The sequence below is a fragment of the Meriones unguiculatus genome, chromosome 1 (genome assembly GCF_030254825.1).
Source record: "Meriones unguiculatus strain TT.TT164.6M chromosome 1, Bangor_MerUng_6.1, whole genome shotgun sequence".
NCBI lineage: Eukaryota > Metazoa > Chordata > Mammalia > Rodentia > Muridae > Meriones > Meriones unguiculatus.
In genome coordinates, this window is record NC_083349.1 from 170,034,999 (window position 1) to 170,048,470 (window position 13,472).

A 13,472-nucleotide genomic window follows, 5' to 3' on the forward strand; every position below is an offset into this window, starting at 1 on the left:
GGAGGGAGACAGAGGTACTGTCCTCGGAATAAAGGAAAGAGTAGGGCTCTGGGTTCTGGGTGGGGGTGGTGCAATTCAATAACGTACAAGGCCCTATTTCCTCACCTTTTGGGTCTCTTCTTTAAGGAAGGGCCAGTCTATGTTCCCCTCCCCATAGAGCCTGTGTGCAAACCACACTGAAAAGCTGGCTTTTCCCCAAGGGTCCAATCTTGATTCTCTAGCTTTTCAAAATTATCCTTCTTAAAACGAAACCCATTTTAGAGCACTCTGCGACTTAATGGCACAGAGACCAGCAGAAAGAAATCTTTAAAAACCTAACAGGGAATTAGCTGAGAAGCCTTATCATGCTGTAGCTATTTGGTCTATCAACTTAGGTGGGATCTATTTAGGAATTCCTGGTTGGTACACCTAGGTCATAGTGCATAAGGCACTAAATGTGAAAGCTCAAGGGAATGAGACAGCTTTATCCAGCCAGCCAAGCAGTTAAGGAATTTCCACTGAACACTTGTGTTTTGCTGGGCCCTGGAGGCAGAGGAAGCTGGAAGTTCACCCTACCAGCTTTGTCATGCCTTCCACATATGGAGCTATTATTGAAATTCAGGCTGTAATTTACTGAGTCTGGGGTTCCCTGAATCTGCATTTCCCCCAAGGTCTCCCAGCGACATCATTGCCCATGGTCCTTAGTATCTTCCTGGGCAGTAGGGCTGCCCACACCCTGAGTGCACAGGGCAACCATCTCTGGTTTCAGGAGTCTCTAGCAGGCAAGTGAGTGAAGACTACAGGTCCATTCCCTGCTTTCAACAAGCTCGTGCCACGGCAAAGAACACAATGGCCAACCTTCTATGGAAGGTTGGCTCCATAGAGAATGCTATGAAATTCAAGGCACAGTTCTTAACTGAGTGTGGCTAGGTACGGGAGGGAGGGTCAGAAGAGCTGTAATGCAGTGGGTGCCAGCGCAGGGGAACAGGGCAGCGGAAGCTTGGCATGAGGACAGGGGTCCAAGGAGGAATAATGATTCAGGTATCCAGTGCCAAGTCAGTCTCTGTGCTGTGTGTCTATGTCACCTCACACATAGCTAGGAAGTCCCTTTTAATAGCTTGCTTTTGCAAATCACAAAACCACAGTCATTTAGTAGCTTGCTTCGGGCTGCAGTGTCTGAGTGGCAGGGCTAGGTTCCTCCTGACGTCACATGCTCTGAGTGCTGGCTGCTCCCCATCAGCCCTCAGAGTCTGACCAAGTTGCTCAGTGCTTCCACGGCTTCAAGGAACCTGACCCAGCTTGCAGCCAGAATGGCAGACACCTGATCCGTGCCAGGAAGCCAATTAAATTAAGATTGACTGCTGTGTTTCCCAGGCTGTCAGCAGCATGGATGTTTCTCTGCTCTCTCTGGGGCTGTCTTCTCACTCTGCCCTCTCACTTCCCTCCTGATATACCCCATGAGCCATAGGTCAGCATCCCCTGCTCCCATGTGTCCCTCATTGTCCCAAGGAGACTGAGAGCCCCTATGGTCTATGGAGCATCAACTCTTCTGGCAGAATCACTAACCCTGTCTCCCTTTGCCTCTGAGAAGTGTCTGCTTGGACCTCGGACCCTACCAAGAAGACTGTGGGTGGCAGCCACTGGTTCCATCCTTAACACCCACCCCAGGGGTGCTCTTCATCTGAGGGAGCCTGCTTCTGCCAGGAGCCAAGGAAAATACTTCACTGTTCCTTAACACTCTGCCTAGTGCACCGTGTATGCTGGCACCAAACACAACCCATGATGAGCACTAAACTCTGCCTCCCACAAAGATGGATACGAGAGGCCAGTTAGTAGCTGATGTGCTGGGTTCACTCTGGGTGGACACTTCTCAGTCTTCTGCAGAGAGCGGCCTTTCCTATGTTTCAAGTCAGATGTAATGTTGTCTCACACCTCATTTCACTTCTATTTTATTTTATTTTTGGATATGGGTTCTGATTATCCCAGGCTGGCCTCAAACCAAGGATGATCTTGAACTTCTGCTCCTCCTGTCTCCACCTCTGGAATCTTGGGATTATAAGTACGTGCCTCTAAGCGTGGTTTGCATCAGACAATTTTTTTTTTTAAACAGACTTGAAATACTTCATTCTCTTTAGTCTAGGAAAAGCAATCATCCAAACAGATGGATTAGGGGACATAAGAAGGCACAGTGGGGACTGTAGCAAGCCCTGTACAGTGCCTTCTGGAACGACTGTGCGCTGTCACCGCAGCACAGTGTGACACCGATGTTGTGGATCTCCTACATTATTCTTCTAGAAAATCTGGAAATGAAAAGATTTGAAGATGAAGCTGGGCAGGGTGGCACATGGCTGTAATCCCAGCACTGGTGTGGCTGAAGCAGGAGGGTCACAAGGGTGAGAGCAGCCTTGGCTACACAGCAAGTTCCTAACCAGGCTAGGCTAAAGAGACTCTATCTCAATATTAAAATCAAACAAACAAAAAGGTTCCGTTTCTGGACTACTGAAAGGGCAGGAAGTGGTACACCGTACTTTGAGTCATGTACTGAGGGTCCAGATAATGCCGTACATTTCCTCTAAGCTTTTGTCTTCTCATGAAAGCCACAAGCCCTGGAAGTCAGTCTTCAGGGCAGAAGGTAGTAACTTCAATGTTGGCACACCCCAACCATGGCAAGGTCAAGGGCTGTCACCTTTGTTCCCACCAACCCTGTCTACTCCCTATAGCCTTGTCCTCCCAGTCTCTTCTCATGCAGTTGGCTTGCTAGGGTACCCTGCACCCTGCAGAGTGCAACTTTTTATCACCAGCCAGCAACCCTTCTAGAGGGCTGCAGAGAGCAGTGTGCAAAGGGCCATGGTCCTGCATTTACTAATGGTGGTGGTGAGGTTCTCAGTGGGAAGGGAGTTCTGACTGCCAGTGCAAGTCCTTCAGGGAAGCTTTAAGGACAAGAGAGTAGAGCAGGAGACCTCTCCACCACCTTCTTTCTGTCTGAGATGCGATAGAAGCCGGTCCCCAGCAATCAGTCATGGTAGCATAGCGGGAGTGTGGAGCTGTGGTACATAAAGGGAGCTGAGTGCAGGACTTACACTCAGGCTGGTGCTGCTTCTCAGGGGCTCACAGGGGCTTGGAAAATGTATGTTTCTTTTATGTCTGCTCTACGCAGAAGGCCCTAGACAGAGGCTCTCCCAGAGCCATAGTGATAAGATCGCCTGTGGCTTTAGCGGGGAGTGATGAGCATAGACCACGTTCCAGGAGCAGGGCAAGGGGCGCTCAGCGGAGTGTAGAGCCAGGAACAATGTGACTCTAGAAATAGATGGTGTCAGAATGGACATGTCATCACTGCAGACAGGACTGGGTCTGCATGGCACTCTGAGGTTGCTGGGGTGAGGGATGAGAAGAGTTCCACAAAAGGGGGCTGTGAGCAGAAGCCTGGGCTGGGGGAGGGCTTCTCTCCATCAGCCTTGCTCAGACGTGGTCCCCGGGGATCTGTCTCCTCTGCTCAGGATAACCCTGGCCTGCATCTAGCTGCCTCTGTTTCTCAAAGTAGAGCCCTGAAAATGTCCTTCGGCACAGGTCAGATTAATGTTGGGTCAAGCTGGGGAGGAAGGCAGAGGTCTAAAGTTGTTGCAGCCAGGAACCTGTGCCTCATTTGGACTCATATACCAAGTCGAGAGCAACAGCCTCAGAAACAGGTGTCTGTGCTGGGGTCCCCATGGCTTTGGACTGTTCCAGGCTTATTTAGGCATGTGTTCAGTGTTTCTCTTGCAACAGGTTGTACTGACTTCTTTGCAGAAAAGCTCCGTAAGTGATGTGGTGTGTGTGCTGACAACTCTGAACTGGGGGCTTTACTTATGTTAACTTAACAACACTGTGTAGTAAATATTATGTACCCACTGCACAGATAGAGACTGGACTTCAGAGTGTGCAGGGAAACTTGTCCAAGGCCACAGAACAAGAAGGAGCAGAGCCCAGCATGAGCTGGCCCTACCCTGACTCCAGAGCCTGCACTGCCCCAAGCTTCTGCTTGTCCATCAGTGTCCAGTGATCTCAGTTCTGAATTATAATCCTGCCTTTCCTGGCTACCCCTGTTCCCTGGATCGCATGCTCTCCAATAGGTCCCCACCCCTATTAAATAGGTCTTTCCCTATTAAAAAAAAAATCAAAAGTGTCCATGGGAATCATCATGCTGCAGAACCATTTGCCCTCTTATCAGAAAATCCTATCCTGCCAAATTCCAGTGTAATATCTGGCCCCCTTCACTTGAGCTGGCATGAGTTAAGGGCAGGTGTGGTTTGAGGCAATACTGACACAACTACTGTACAGCCATAATGCTATGGGATAGCAATGACTTCTGCAGTTTTATTGGGTCCTTAAAAAGCTCCTTCACTGGCTCATGAGACTCTGACAACGTTAGTCCCATTTTAGAGTTGCAGAGTGGAGGTACCTGGGAGAGCACAGTATACCCCTCATTCCTGGTAAGCCATCACCAGAAACAATGAGGGTGTAACAGGGACACCGAATGATTTCACAGCAAGCCTCACAGGTGGCCCTGACTTCTAGCTGCCCAACAAAAGGGCCAGGCGGCTCCATAGGAGCACCAGAAGGTGAACCTGGGGTCTTTGGAGCCTCAAGCTGCCCAGGTGAAGGTGGTGATTGGCTGCTGGCTTAGATAGCATCCTTGTTATTCCCCATTGCCTACCTAAGGAAGTCATAAAGACTCCTGCATCAGCTTCTGGGGTCTGGAGAGAAATAAGGGCCTAATTAGACAAATCCCTCTGGCTATCTCATCTTTGAAGAAACAAAAATCCTAAGAGTTTGTGATTAAGATTAAAAAAAAAAAAAAAGCAGAGAGGAGACTTAACTAGTGTTTATAAACTTTCTAGGGAAACAGCCTTCTTGTCTGTGATGACTGGAGGAGAGAGAGATAGCACTCTGCTTAGGGACTTCAGATCTTCAGGTAAATACAAAACAAAAAGAATGAGTTAAAAAAAACTATTTGAGTACCCCCCTGTGGAGAGACTGCCAGCTTTCTGAAGGCAGAATATTTTACAGCTCACCCTGGAGAGCGGCGGAGGATGCACACAGCTCCTCACGTCCATTTACTTTGATACTTGGCTGTGGTGTGCTTGCAGAGTCCACAGGCACACTCCCCCCCGCCCCCTGAAGAAGATGCATGAAAAATCATAAGTAAAAGGGCATGGAAATAAAATTAATTCATTTTACATTTCCCCCACATTTGTATCTGTCTAAATTTTGTTCTCTTTAAGCCTGTGAAAGCATATAATGTAATTCTAATACATTTCTTCTTTGTAACCCCACACTGTATGAATTCTGTATTAAATAATAAAAAGGATTAATAATTAAGTCAAAATTAAAAAACGCTTATTTCCCAGGGGCCAGATTTCCTGGGCTGGGGCCAGTTTTCAGGAATGATTAGAGAGTATCACACAGAAGAGAGGACGACAGCAAGAAAGCAGATGAGGTGAATATGTAAAGGTGAAAAGTGTGGGGTGTGAAAGGCTGAAAATGGGCCAGGAGAGGGAAAGAACCAGAGATCCAGGGTACAGTAGGTATGGCCCCCAGAATTACAGCAGAGACCTACTGGGTGCAGGAGCCTATCATACACTAACTCTGAACGCTCTGTGTGTACTAGTCACTTAGCCACTTCAGAAAGGACACGGGGTCGGCAGTCCTTTCCCGTTGTCTAGTTGGGGAAACACACACGCACAGAGCTACAGCAAAGCACCAAGCTGCCATTTTAAGTTTAAACCCAGGCTGGCCAGCCCAAAAGACAACCTCAAAATCTCAAGAAAACAAGGGAAAGGATCCTATAAAACAGGGAGGCTACACATGTCTGAGAAAAATGAATGCGAAAGGGACAGGCAGTAAGAATAGGAGAAAAATAGAAGGTAGAGGACTGGAGACACGAGCTAAGGATCGAAGGACGGAAAGGAAACAAGGTGGAAACTCCAAGAATATCTCACAGGGGTCAAGTGTCATTGTGCACTTTCTGTGAGACTCTTGCTGTCCACCATTTTCTTCAGTCTTTCCCATGCCATATCAAGGTAGGCATTGTCTGGCCCATTTTCCAGGAAGTGAACTGAGAAATCAAGTGATTCCAAGGGTCAATTAGCTCTGGCAGAGAGGAAAAAGAACTGCTGGTGACTACAAAATGGTGGAAGGAATAAAAGAGAGCTAAACAAATGGGGGGCATGCTCAGTCCATGGATTAAAAGAACGAATGTGATAGAGATGTGGGCTTTCCCCAAACTGACAGGAAGTTCACCCCAAATGCTTTCTTTTACATATAAATAAGATTGTGCTGAGATCTATTAGAACAAACAGTTTAGTACAGATAAAATAACGTTGGGAAAGAACAAGAATAAAGCAGGAGGGAACATTCCACCCAGTTTCAAGACTTCCTACACAGCTACAGTGAAAATCAATGTGGTGTTAGAAGACACACATAGATCAGAACCCCCAAAGTGACCTTCACAATGATGCTCAACATTCTTGGCTCAACTCATTTTCAACAAAAGTACAAAAGAAATTCAGTGAGGTGGGGGGGAACATCAACAACTGGGGAAGGGGCAATCTGAGGTCCATGGAAGAAAAGAATGAATCAAAGTCTCTAGCTTTATTAAAAAAATAATCAAAATGGATCTTAGTTGTAAGTGTAGAAAAGAGCACCTGCAAAATGCTCCAGGAGACAGGGCAGCTGGGCAGAGTTTTTACAATTGACATCAAAAGTGCAACCCATAAAACACAAAACTGACAATGTTCATCTGAATGGAAAAAAAAATCTGCTTTGGAAAAAGACTTTCTTAAGGAGCTGAGAGGACAGATTTCAGAGTAGAAGTGTTTGCAGAGTGGATATTTGACAAAGGACTAATACACACCATATATAAAGAACTCCCCAAACTGAACAGAGACAACAGAGACCAATTAAAAAACAGGCCAAAGATATTGCATGGAATAAGGAGAAAGCTTATAAGATCACGCTGGCAGGTGCTAACCCATCATCCATGGGAAAAATGCAAACAAACCACCGTAGGCCATCAAATGCATCTTTCAGAAAGGCTAGAATGCAAAGGCAACAGCAAATGTTGGCAAGGATGCAGGGAAGCTAGGCCAGGAATGTAAAATGGTAGTGTCACCACGGAAAACAGTTTGACTTAAAAAAATATTTATTTTGTTATTAATCTCTCTCTCTCTCTCTCTCTCTCTCTGTGTGTGTGTGTGTGTGTGTGTGTGTGCGCGCACACATACACACACACACACACACACACACACGAGTTACAGGTGGCTGTGAGCTACCCTATGTGGGTGCTGGGAACGAAATTCCATTCCACCCATAGAGTAATTCGTGTTCTTAACCACTATTTATACATCTCCTTGACTTTTAAAAGCAAAATTAACTAAACATATCACCACTATATGACCTAGAAGTTGCATTTCTGGGCATTTATTGTGGCAAAATAAAAACTTACATTTACATAAGGCCAGTTAATATTAATAGAAGCATTGTAAATAACAGTTCTAACCAACTCAGATGCCTTTTAGTGGGTATGTGGTTAAATAAACCGTGATGCTTTCATACAATGGACTCTCATCAACAACACACACACACACTCACACACATACATACATACATACATACATACATACATACAAACATAAATATACAGCGACCCATACAGACACATATACACAGAAGAATCCAAATCTCCAGTTAAATTGTATTGAATGAAAGCAGACAATCTAAAAGTTATCATCCTATTTATATTACATTCTTGATATTACAAGAGGAAAAAAAAAAGGATTGAAATAGAGGCAGAGTAGTAGCTGCCAAGGTCGAGGAGAGGCAGGGTGTTTGGGTACCTGTGTGATGATAATGGAGAAGCACACAAGATGTCCGTATATACGGAGGTATGGGTTTGTTGGCAATCAGGTGGTCAGTTTTGCAATACGTTACTGTTAAGAGAGAGCTGGTGAAGATATGGTAGAGCGCTCTGGCGGCTATTGCTTACATTGTACACAAGTCTACAATGATCCAAGAAGAAAAAAAAAAACCGTTTAATAAAAGAAATGAGAGAATGACGAATGCAGTAAAAAGAAAGGGGTGGACGGTACTGAGATATGAAGGCTCTGAAGGGCAGGTGTCGCTAAGAGTGAGAAAATAACCAGAGTGGACAGGGGAAAAGAACCAAGATGAGGGAAAGAGAGAGGGAGGGAGGGAAGGAGGGAGGGAGGGAGGGAGGGAGAGAGGGAGGGAGGGAGGGAAGGAGGGAGAGAGGGAGGGAAGGAGGGAGAGAGGGAGGGAGAGAGGGAGGGAAGAAGAGGGGAAATAAAATGGTGATGATGTGAATGTTTGTCAGAAGTGTAGGAAGAGCCACAGATGAGGCAGAGCTAGGCTCCCCAGGACTGTCTGGGGACCCATGCCCAGCCCCAGGCTCTAATTCTCAGCCTCTGCTCTTCCATCCTGTTCTTTTGCTGTCCTGCTAGCTACTCCCTACCTGTATCTCCACTGTCACTTACCAACTAGGCTGTAAGTAATACTCCCGTGCGGGGTGGAGCCGGCAAGGCATACAAATGAGTCCATCTTCTATCTCCAGTGTTTGCATAGGGCAGGAGCTTCACTTGAACTTTGAAGGGACATGAGTGACTTTTTCAGTTCTTGAGATGAAGGTGGTTGTACAAAACAACAAGCCTACCTGACTAGGGCAGGGAAGGCTGGTGTTCAGTAGGGTTTCTGTGCAGCTAGGAAAGTTAGCTGGCTGTTATGACAGCTTTCCTATGTAAGGGCTCTAGGGACCTGGACACCCGAGGCCTGTTTTTTTGTTTGTTTATTTACTTTATATTCCAAGGGTGCCCCCCCCCCCCTCAGCTTAGCTCTGAGGGTAGAGCATCTGGCTAAGGTCCTTGAACACCTGTAGCTTCTGTTGCAGTAGAGACAGCCACCTTCTTAGGGCAGGGGAAGCTCCACATTCAGGACTCTCTTCTGCTCCACTCCCCACCAAGCTTAAGTATCCAATTCTCAGTGGCTAGAACTAGTGTCAAGATGGATGTGGAATAGAACCTTAGAATACAGGCTCCACCCCAAATGGCATTTGAGTCCTCTTGGTTCTTGCTTTCCCACCCTTTCTTCTCGGTAGAAGAAGCAATGAAGGGTGATTACTAGGGTCTCCCTAGTTGTAAGATTGAGAGCCTGGAATGTAAGAAAAGTGGAGGGACAGCAAGCATTCCTAGCCCAAACAGCCAAGTCAGAGCCATGAGGGGACTGCCAATCCTAACTCCTCTTCATCATCTCCCAGACTCTCTGGCCAGCCTGTGACTTTATCCTTGGTGACCAGGAAGTGTTGTTGCTACCTGCTATCTGGTCAGATTATCCCTGACCTTTGCTCCCACCCTGCTCTCGTCTGGACTGACAGTAGAACTTAACATTTAAGCTCTAGCCGGGATCTCCAGGGTCCTGTGTTAAAGGTTTGATTCTGACATTTAGCTTTAACACAGCTCTTGGCAAAGGTTGGTGTCACCCTGGGCTCTGTTGACAATAATAGCTCCCTTATCAGAAATTCAAGGTAGAAAGAACTAGACACCCAGGACAGCTACCCAGTCCTTCCCCCCCTTGTTTTTCCTCTCCTGTCCTAGCTTTTAAAATAATTTCAAAGAAATCCACTTCCTGAGTTGTTTTTCTCTCTTTTTTTTTTAATACATTCAGGTAATTTTATTCAAATTTCTCCCTGTAATTCTTTGTATCTGAACTCTCACTCTCCCGTCTCTAGAGGGGAAGAAAAGGGAGGAAAAAAAGGAAGATTTCTTCATGGCTGATGAACATCTTAGCATCTTAGGCCCCTCAGAAATGCTGCCTCTCGGTGACCATTTCATGCACAGTGAAAAGCCTAACCTAAAAATGGCTACACTGAGCCACCCATAGATTCCTGCCCCCACTTAATTCCTTTCCATTGTCCGCCACCCCCAGCCTAAAAATCTGTTCGGTATTAGCTTGAATAATACAGGCAAGCTTTAGCTAATGTTCTCCTAAGTGAAGAACATTAAAAAAGCTCCAAAAATTATTTATTCCTGGTGCGTGCTAGGTGATCAACTGGATGCTGAGCTGATTTTAAATTGCGTTCAGAAGTGGATGGAGTTTTCAGGTATATGATCTTTCGGTGTACCCTCCAGTGGCGTGGCCCCAGAAGGCATTCAGAATCCCAGCGTCTTAGGAGTGGGAACCGGAGACTCGCAACTTCCTCACAAATGATCACAGCAGCCTTAGAAGGCTTCTCAATTGAATTCGTGGACCAGACCGGAGGCGCACACTTGAAAGGCTCCCTGACAGACCTTGTAGCCCATGTATCATGCACCAGAGGAAGCAAGGCCAGCGGGGTCCACACACAGAGACACACCGATGTGTCCATGGGACCCACAATGAGAGGCGTTCTTCATGCTCAGGATGTGGAAGGCAGCCTCAAGGGAAGCTATCCTTGGGGAATTCTGCTGAGATCCGACTTCATACAGGGTAGGTGTTTCTTGGGACAGCTCTGGACAGAGGGACACAGCTCTGGGCAGAGAGGATGACCAACCTCATCCATCTCCTGCCCTCCCTCCTGCCTTCTCTCCTCCCACAACTGACCTGCTTGCTAGATGGAGCATAGAACACACTCATTTTATGCTTAAATTGAACATCTCCTGAGCAAGAAACGCTGCTTTTGAGTGGTCAGCAGTTGGTAGCTGTCTTGGAGTGGCGATGCCAGAGTGCTGGGCCTTTTTCTGTTGGAAAGCTACCTAGTAAGTCTGGGGAAGGTGGCTGGGCGTTGTCACAGGGTGAAGTTCTTCCTGCGCTAGCACCTCTTACAGTGGTGGTCTGATGCTGCCATGCTCCCAAGTACACCATGTCCCCTAGGACTCCCACTGGAAACCGAGCCTTCCCCTGTAACACTAGTGTATGTGTGACCGGTTCAGTAGTCTATGATCCCCAGGGGTTCTAGACCAGCCTTTGCTATCACAGCCCGATTCAATCCTTTTATAAATCCCACACCATCACTTGCAGGAGCCCGGGGGGTCCTGGGATGGGATTCCAGATTGCATGCATGTAAACCAGGGCATGAGAGGTCATGCCCCTAATCCTAGCACTCCAGAGGCAGAGGTGGGCTGATTTCTGTCTGACCAAACGGGGTCTACCTAGTGAGTTCCAGGACAGCAGGGGGCTGCATAGTGATACCCCATCTCTCGAAACAAACAACAAAGCAGGAGGAAAGAGACTGCACCTAAGCAAAGGCGTGGGTCCCAGGAAGCTGGTGCACCTTACAGGGTTAGGGTTTGGTAATAGAAAGAGCCTGGATTTGAAGCCAGAGGGAGAGGACTGAGAAGATTAGAACCACCTTTTAGAACCCAGAGTTCCTTTCGCTGTAGTCCCCTCTAGAAATCAGGAAAAGCAGGCTCAGCCTCAAGGACTTCCATCAGGTTAACCATGCCCCAGCCCAGCACCCAGGTTCCATAAATATTAGCTGGCTTTTCCCTACTTCTTCACGTGGGAATGCACTCTGTGAACCAGGCAGCTTGCTTATGTTAAAGAACCGGTATAATGTGGACTCAGACGTTGATGAGAATCTCCTGTCAAGCTTTGTACTATGGGAGAGAGAGCGTTTCTCATACTCTCTGTGCTGCCATTTCTAACCTGTAGAACAGGGTTGCTAGTCCCTGTTTAACTGAGAACAATCAGAGTTGTTGGTAAACATGAGTATTCCCATTGGTCACCCGGTGTTTGAAAGTCTTCCCCTGCCCCCCCACCAAGCTCCTAGCATGGATGCTGGGCAGGCAAGAGCCTCCACTTCCTTTTGGGGCTATCCTCTGGAATCTTGAGGAGCCAGAACTGCCTGAGTCTGCTCCACAGTCCCAAGATAGAAGAGTCTCCCTCCCAGCCTCCTGACCTTGCATTTGAGAGAGGCCCCGACAGAATCAGTGGCTACACAGCAGAGATCTCCAAAGAGAGACATTCTCAAGAAAAAAAAAAAAGAAAGAAAGAAAGAAAGAAAACCTATGACAGTGTATATTCACCCTCCTCCGGTTTTATCTCTAACCTTTTTGTTTTTTAATAAATGCAAAATGTTTTAAAAAGAAGGAAAGCAGAGAGACTGGTACCACAAAAGTACTTTCCCAGTTCAATCAGAAAGCAGCTGCGGTGGAGTGTAAGGTCCAGGGGGTCGCTCCACCTGGCCATGTCTGTCCCCACTTGAGGGCGGAGCTGCTTCTGGGAGCAAGGTTCTCTCTATCTCCTCCCAGGGCCTGGCCTGGCAAGCCAAAGATGGAAGGTTTCCTAGCCCAGGTATCTCTGTCTGGCTTGGGGAGGCTGGACTTGCTCATCTAAGGCCAGCTTCAGTTTGCTGAAGTTTGGACAGCCGAATCTCGTTCCCGTCCCATCGCAATCTGGCAGGCTCCGGTAGAGGGAAAGCCTGCTTTCCGCCCCCCTCCACCCCCCGCCCGGGACGGTCTGGCTTGTGGAGTCGCTGGACTGGGGAGGGACGCAGGCGAAAGGAGACAACTTACTTGTGGAGAGGAGAGCGTCTCTGAACCCCTGGGGCTAACTTCTGGCCGTCCTTCCAAGGCAGTGCAAGTGGCTGTCAGGGTTCTCCAGGGGATTCCCTAGCCTCGGGCATTGCCGACGAACCGGCGGCCGCCCTGAGCCAGTCTGGTGTCGCAGGTCCTGTGGGCAGAGGCGTCTACACCTCCCGCCCCTTCGCCGGTCTGCCTCGCCCTTCTGTCTATCTAGAGAGCGCGGCGAGAGCCTCTCCGCTGTCCCTCTCCTCTCTGCCCTCCTCTCTTCTCCCGCCCCATCCCCTCCGCCGCCCCCCCATCCCCGTCCTCCTCCCTCTGTCCCCCTACAATTCAATCTCTGGATAGAACGCGATTTAAAGAGCCACAGGCAAAGGAGAACTACCAGGAAAGGCAGCAAGCAGTGGGGGTTTGCTCGCACGATGGGGCAGATGGTGCAGATAGGTGGGGGCTGTTGGTATCCGGGGTCGCAGGCACTTGGGAAGGGATGCTGGATGCCAGGCAGAGAAAGCGGGCAGCCTCCTCCCTCCTCTCCTGCCCACTCTTCTCCTTTCTCCCTTGGTTCACTTCCTCCCTCCTAGACCTTTTTGGTGATGCTCCGGGTGCTTCTGGCCGCTCTCGATGCCAGGGTCAGAGACCTGCGCGGGCGGGTGTGAGCGTGTGAGAGCCTCCTGGGTACATGCGGGAACGCTGGCGTGTGCGTGTGCGATCACCCGCGTGTGTGAGAGCCCCTGCGCGCGTGTGAGCGCCCGCCTGCCTGTGTTTAGAGGTTGCAGAGGAGCAGACAGAGAGACTTAGGGCAGAAAACGCAGACTCAAAGCCTTGCCGGGACTGCGCAGTCACTCTGGGCACACTGAAGGGGCTGTGGACACAACTTCTGTGCAGCAGGTGGGGACGTTCCCCGGGAAGTCGGAGTCACAATCCTGGCAGCACCTTCAGCTGTAT

General features: G+C 48.4%; 1 protein-coding gene across 1 annotated transcript in view; it reads right to left on the reverse strand.

The window, feature by feature from the left end:
• Positions 1 to 12,794, reverse strand: part of Kcnj5 (potassium inwardly rectifying channel subfamily J member 5) — a 32,139-nt gene extending 19,345 nt beyond the window's left edge. The window contains exon 1 of the mRNA XM_060371405.1: positions 12,522 to 12,794. The gene's annotated coding sequence lies outside the window, so the exon portion shown is untranslated. The remainder of the gene's footprint in view (positions 1 to 12,521) is intronic.
• Positions 12,795 to 13,472: the final 678 nt, after the last annotated feature.